We start from the raw sequence: 7,279 nt of genomic DNA on the forward strand, positions 1-7,279 counted from the left end.
GGGGACCTTGACTATGGCACCAACCAAAGACTTCGACCCACTATGAACAAACACACTAAATTTTACTAAGTACTTCGCTAAAACAAGAAGTGTTTTGTGACCTCGGCTAGGCACGTCCTCACGGCCTGGCTATCCATAGGATCACACCCCAAAATCCCCAAGGAAAGCTAAGCCAGGCGAGCTAAGGCACACACCTAGCCTTGAACCCTCGATGGCACAATGCGGCCTCGGCCTAGCCACCTTGATAAGAATATAGAACAGGTTGGGAGAGCAAAGGCATTCGCCTCCCTTTCCTTCTTGTTAAGGAAAGGGGCCCCAAACCCTAGACAGTGCAGCTCAGCCTCGACTTGGCTACCTTAACTTGGTTTCCTAAGCGAACGTATAAGTAACAAGCCACCAACTTTTTTCACTACTTGTAACCTCTCGGAAGGGGGCATCGACCCCTAGTAAAACAAAAAAGAAAAAAAAATCAATGCAAGAAAAAAAGGCACAAGTTATGCAAAAAAGTATATTCATTGATGTCATCTTTGTGTCTTTACAAAAAGTGGCCTCGGATGGTGGAGGCTGAGCCCCATACAAAAATTTAAACAAAAAAAAAAAAAAACAAAAGCAAAGAGAAGAAAGAGCAACTTAGGAGACCCTTCACACTTTGGCATCCCCTTCGGCTGGCACAAGCTGCTCCTCGACAAGCTGACCTTCAGGTGGTTGCACCCCATCGGCTGGCATGGGCACCTCGGCCTCTAGTTCAAGCAAGAGCCCTTGTTTGCTAACATCAAATTCAGGCATCAGTGCCAGCACCTGTGCCTTAATGTCTTCAAGTATGCAGAGGCACCATAGGTATCCAATGCCTTGTCATTGTCTGGGGTCTTTTTCTTGGCCTCCACGGCCTCCTTTGCCCGCTTCTCGGCAGCCGCATGCCCCTCCTCGTTCAGGAGCCTCTTATCTTTGGACGTCTTCAGCTTCTGCTCAGTAGCCTTCAAAGAATCCTTCAATGACTGCACCAACTCCTTCTTGACTGAGATCTCAACCTCTAGGACCTACTTCAGGTCGTGTTCCTCGCGCATGGCCGAGATGATTAACTCTCGGTCGCTTTCTACTTCAACAAATCGGACCTCGAGTTGCTCCCTCTTCTCCTTAGAGGTCTTTATCTAAGAAAATAGAACCTCCACTTTGTTGCATAGGTCGACAGCATAACAAGTAACCTGCAACAGAAATGCGGTCGTCAGAAAAAGGAAAGCAAGAACAAGAAAATGTTCTAAGTAACAAGACAAGAACTACTCACCTCAGCCATGTAGTCCATAAGGGTGTCTCAAACACCCTACATGCCCTTCTAGGTCATGGTGTGCCTGTCGGCCGGTGGCACCATCCCAATGAGAAGGGCCCAATCAATCCCTAGGGTGCTTATAGAGTCCCCATCCTTGACGTTCCACTAAGGGTGGAAGGTATACCACGTCATCAGCAACATGTCATCCCTCAGCTCGGATGAAGTGCGAGGCCCCTCGGCCGAGAGCCCCCTCGGTGTGCTCATTCCTTTGTCGTCACTCTCGACTGGGCAATCCTTTGTGGCCAACCTCTTGCCCCTTGGGGGCTGAAGTGGCTCAGCTGGCCTCTTTAGGGCAGGTTGTCTCCGCCGGTCCACCTCAACCAGTCCTTCCCCCCTTTCAGCACCGGCACCAATAGGCGCCTGCAGCCGAGGTGTCCTCTCGATTGGTGCCTCTCCCCTCAGTGCTTGTTTCTTGGATGGGCCCTTGCTTGGGATCTCCTTCACCAACTTTGCCACCTCCAACAAAAGCACAACAAACATATTAGTACTTACACACAAAAAAAGCAAGCCAACGTGTTAAGTTGACAATAAGAGCTCCCCTACCGAGGTGGGTGGCGATGAGGCCAGCCCACACCAAGGATTCCTTTGATACCAAGGGCTCGGCTTTGATGGTCTCGGAAAATCTTATGAGGGTCATCACCTCGGCCTCCTCATCCTTGTATCTAGGCAAAATCCTCTTGGCTATAAGGTCTGGCTTCCCCCAATCCAACCTAAATGACCAACCCTCGGGACAAGACACGAAGAAGAACTTCTTCTTCCAGTTGTGCACGGACGATGGGTTGTTGACCACTCTTCCATGACTTGCCTGGAAGTAGTAAATACCCGCCTCGGAGGGATGTTGCATCGGGATGAATATGTATTAGAAGATCTTCGTCGTCAACTCAATGCCTCGGAGTTAAGCCATCACCATCACGGTGATAATGGTTCTGACGGCGTTGGGGGTTAGTTGACTTAGTGAGATGTTGTAGCACCTCAGTAACTTAGGGATGAGGGGAGGAAGGGGAAACCTAAGGCCAAACTGGAGGTAATGCTCATGCACACACACCTTGCCCTCATCTGGTAGCCACGACTGGTCACCAATGTCGAGGACTCTAAGCCTATACCCCTTCGTGATATGGTACTCCTTAGAAAGAGCCCTAAATTGCTCTATGCTAAGGAGGCTATTCAACTTGGAGCATTGATAGCGCTCTACTTCTCTGCCCTAGGTTGCGTACTCGGCCACTAACCTAGGGCTCGGCTCAAGAGTCTCTTCACCCTCTACCACCTCGAGTGACCCTAAGGCACCCTCGTTGTCCCTCAACCTCATCAACCCAACACTCTCATGGGGAGAATCATCGTCCCGTCGGCTGCACTCGGCGCCTATAGGAGCAGTCCTCTCCCTCAACACTTGGATCTCAGGCCTTAGAGGTAGGCCCTTGGACTCATATCCATATCTCTCGCTACTGCTGGTCGACGTGGTGGTAAGTGGCGAGCTTGTGCCCGACAGGTCAGGAAACTCGTAGCACAAAAGGCCAGAGTCAAAGCAAGACATGGCTACGATTTGAGTCTTTACCTAATGGAAGAGGTCTTGGAAAGTTTAAGGGTGATCAAAGTTGAAGGCTGAAGTCTCTTAAGGTTCAAGCTGTTGAAGGTAAATGGTGAAGACTATCTTGACTAAGTGCTATTTAAAGGAAAACGGATGGCTCAGATAATCTTTGATCCAACGACCATAGAGCGATTGCCTTAACAATCTGAACTGACGCCCGACATCTGCTGATTGCCTCAGGAAGATGAAACGACGCCGAGCGAGTCAGCTAGTTCACTCACCAAGTCAAGCAGTTCGTTCGTCGATTCTGGGCCAGAAGCAACTCAACCCAATCAATCTAATGCCCATCTTGCGTACGATCACGACCCGACACCTATCTCGGGCACAATCTTGACCTATCAATGTTGAGACCCATCACGCATATAGTTAGTACCCAGCGCTGAGACCCGTCTCCTGTACGACCACAACTCGTTGATGCTAACACCCGTCTCGTGCACTACCACGGCATACCCGCTCGTCACCCGTACCTCATATGGTAACAACCGGTCGAGTCCAACGTCTAACCTATGCACGGACTCATCAACACATCTGTGAAGCATACAACTAGGGGGCACATGCATCTTGTACCTGTATAAAGCACGGTATCGGGCTCTCAAAAGCTAAGGCCGACGCCTCTGTGTTTTCGGCCCTCGACAACTCTCTCAAGAGGCGAAATTAGCAAAGCCGCTGCCACTAGGACAATTAAGGGATGCGTTCCGAAGTTGAGGCCAATGCGTCCACGCTTCTGAGCTGAGGTTCTCCCTAACAAAGCCGAAGCCTAGGTCCTCACCAGAACATGCCACTTAGCTCCTCCCAATGATGACGACGCACTCTCTTCGACCGAAGCCGAGGTCCCCACTCAGACCTCCACCACGGCCTCGAGAGTGGGGGGCAAATGATGTAGGTGCACATGGTAGGCCTAATGGCAGGGGCGCACATGGAAGGCCTAGGATGAGGACATGTGGCGCAGGCTGGATTGCATCCTGGCTGTCCACTCATTACAAATTCTAGGCAGGTTCAAGTATAAATAAGTGATGTCACTCCCCATGTAAGCTATCTTGGCATTTATTGCTCTAAGCTCTCTTAAGTTCCCTGGTGACCTCGTTTGAGCTACTTTACTTAGGCCTTGTCTGACCCCTTGCTACACCCTTGCTAACTTGACCATCAGAGTCTCTGCCCGTGGGATAACACCCGGGGCCTTTGACGTCTTCCTTTGCTTATAGTTCGGACCTTGAAGCCCTCGGACTCAGTTACATTGTTGCCCTTGGCCCATCATTGGTAGCAACAGTCCTCATAATGAAGTGACTTGAAATTGGAGGTAACTAATTATGGGGGCCTTTGGCAAGTCTTTTATAGTGTGGATTTTTGGGTTTTTCAAGGTTTGAAAGATCAAAATTTGGTCTTTTCTTTTTATTTGGCAATAAAAGACAATAAGCCAGAAATACTAATGCCATAAAAATAAAGGTCCCATTTGATGTGTCTTTCTGTGCGGGTTGTTGGTTGTTTAGAAGCCTGGCAGCCCACATTTTGGTCTTTTCCCATTTGATTGGAAAAAGATCTAGCTGCCAAAAGATGCCTCTCCAAAAAGATGCACGAAGCCCATTTTGGGCTATTTTCAGGAAGCTTCAAATGGAGTTTTTCAACATTTTTCTTCACATCTTCACGTGGAAGGATGAGACTGAACCAAACAGTGTTCAGGCTGCTAAGATCTTAATGCAAAGCTCACATTGTCTTTTGGCTGCCAGGTCTGCCGGATGATCTTTCACAAAAGACTTGCCAAACAGCACCAAAGCTTGTAGAAACCTAAAATGACAAAAAAATATGGAAGTTTCAAATATAGATTCATGTCTTTCAGCATCTAAAATCTTTCATATAACAGTTTTGTGGACCATGATACATTAGTATACTTACCAAAGGGTCTACAAGTTTAATGACAATACCCAAAAGCTTATTACATTTTTTGACCATCTAAACTGTCAAAAGATCTTCTAAAAAGACTTACCAAACGGCACCTACATTTTCAACATTGGTGTCTGACATGAAATTTGGAATGTGCATTGGCCTGATAGAATGGCTTTATGCCACACCTTAAAGTGAGCTTCTATTTATATAAATAATCTTAACATTAAGTAGACGGAGTATTCAGAAAATTGTCTGAAACAAAAACATGTTCGTATTACTGACTAGTGAGGAATTTTTTGAATGTTAGGCTAGCAAGAAAATCAAGGTCCCTTTTAAGAGAGCTGAAAATTTGGTTGAGCTGTTTTGGACAGCTGAAGGAACTTCAATAGAAGCTCTTTTTTGGTTGATAAATAGCAGATTTGGGCTTCTTTGATTTTTTACCAAACGTTTCTTATATACGATTTGGGTGCAGCCCATCTCGCAAAGCTAAAAGACCTTCCAAAGGAGCACACAATATTGGAGCCCTTTGGGAGGGTTTAAGCTTTAGTTTGAGCTTAAAAGAAAGCTCAAACCACCAAAAAAAGCTTTGGTTTGACTTAAGCCGCTTTGGAGAAACCACTAAAAGAAAAGTTGGAAGAGGCATCTATAACCAGTTTGGGCTCTGCCAAATTTTTATCAGACAGTGTTTGTAGGTTTTATGGGTGGATCCCACCTTACAAAGCCAAAAGGAACAAGGTATTCTTTTGAAATAAAGCACTTAAAGTTTCTATAGTAAAAATGTATTAATTTTGTCAACGAAAGTGGCGCAGTTTCGGCCAAGGATTTGATCACATCAATTTACTACACTTGCAAAGAAAGGTCTTGATTACCATAAAGGCACAAAACGATATGCTGAGCATAAGGATAGAAATTTTTCCATTTTCTCGATCCCTGTGAGACCCACCCTGAATGAGGCAAGAATGGGTATGATTTTATCCCATGGAGACGGGGATAGGGATTGACTCCCATCCACACCCCGCCCTCTTACCATTCGTAATAGGGCTCAAGTTTGTCCATGGCCTGGCCAATCAAAATCGACCACATTATATATGAAAGGGAATTTCCCTTTCTTATTAGGCCTATAAGGGTTTCATTGTTTCTGAATGAGACCGTGCATGCATGAAATAAAAAAACCCCCAAGCCGAGACTTCGATCTATGGAGATCACATTTCGATCCCACAATATATCCCCACCGTGTATTGAAAACATCTCCGATGATAATACCAGAATTGATAATGTCATCATCAGGAGATTCCAATCTATGACTTATTCAATTTTAATATATCCATCTCTACTATATTCGTTAATAGATTCCCTTCACATTGGGATTACTGTTAAACCCATATATCGCCAGTTTATTTTAACAGAAATCAAAGACCAAACAACTACCAAGGTGTTGGTTGCAAATTTGTATTCTCAATTTTATCACCCATTCCTCGAAGAAGGGAGAATAATTGAATAGAGGATTTGTTTAAAAGAAAAGAAAATTGTAAAAGAAAAAATTATTATATTAGAAGATAATAATAAGAACACCTTCTCTTTTGTTCTTCGGAATCTTCGTGTCGTTCCCTGAACCTGAAGTCGGATAGAACATCGCTGTCATCGGATTTATCTCGCCTTCACGTCCACCGCTCCCTCCCTCACCAACCCCAAACTTTATCTTATTTGGGGAGGAGAAGGGAAAAAAAAAACAGAGAAAACGGCATTCTAAAACTTGATTTCCAATCTATTTGGTATCCAATTAACAAAAAACGACGAAATGGAGAGAATCTGGAATAGCAATCAGAGACCTGAGGCCCCAAATTAGTTGGATAAATGGTCGGGCGTGTATGGATTCGGTTAACATTCTATTCCAAAGAATTACTGATGGAATTTGAGGAGGGGATCAAGTCCGATTCTATTTTGTGGGATCAGATTCACATATTCCCTGTCCGATTTTCAAATCGGAATGAATCGGATAATGGAGTCCAATTAAAAAATGGATCGAATTCGGATTAGTTTCCGATATCCGATATCTTTAAAGAATTCGGATTGTAAGATTTGATCGGAATGGCATATTCCAATGGGGCAGGTTGGGTGGGGGAGGGGGGGGGCACTCCCTCCTTATCCCTACCCCATAGTCCATCTTTGGTGGCGGGGCAGGGCACCCACTCTCCATTGGGGATGAGAAATCTTCGAATTTTTCCTATTTCAAGTCTATCATCTAAAAATAATTTAATTATTGGATATTTTACAAATAAAATTATGAACATTTTGAGATATTTTGGGAATTGAATTTTGACAATTTGAAGGTACCTTATAAATGGAATTATAGGATCCTAGGGCATTAAGAATTTGGGAAAAACTTAGAGATATTTTAAAAATCAATATTAAATCTAAGATATTTTATTTATTTACCATCAGGTTCAGGGCGGATTCGAGGAATTATATGCAAACCCTGTTCCTGCCTA

At 44.9% G+C, this 7,279-nt stretch overlaps 1 long non-coding RNA gene across 1 annotated transcript; it reads right to left on the minus strand.

The window, feature by feature from the left end:
• Nucleotides 1-532: 532 nt before the first annotated feature.
• On the minus strand, nucleotides 533-6,871 carry LOC148791076 (uncharacterized). The gene is made up of 3 exons (XR_016077739.1): nucleotides 6,363-6,871; nucleotides 1,283-4,691; nucleotides 533-1,202 (listed from the first exon to the last, which is right to left on the minus strand). It is a non-coding gene; the product is annotated as an uncharacterized LOC148791076 (long non-coding RNA).
• Between the last annotated feature and the right edge of the window lie 408 nt (nucleotides 6,872-7,279).

Source organism: Nelumbo nucifera, chromosome 6 (genome assembly GCF_055504915.1).
Source record: "Nelumbo nucifera cultivar China Antique chromosome 6, China Antique-T2T, whole genome shotgun sequence".
Taxonomy (NCBI): Eukaryota; Viridiplantae; Streptophyta; class Magnoliopsida; order Proteales; family Nelumbonaceae; genus Nelumbo; species Nelumbo nucifera.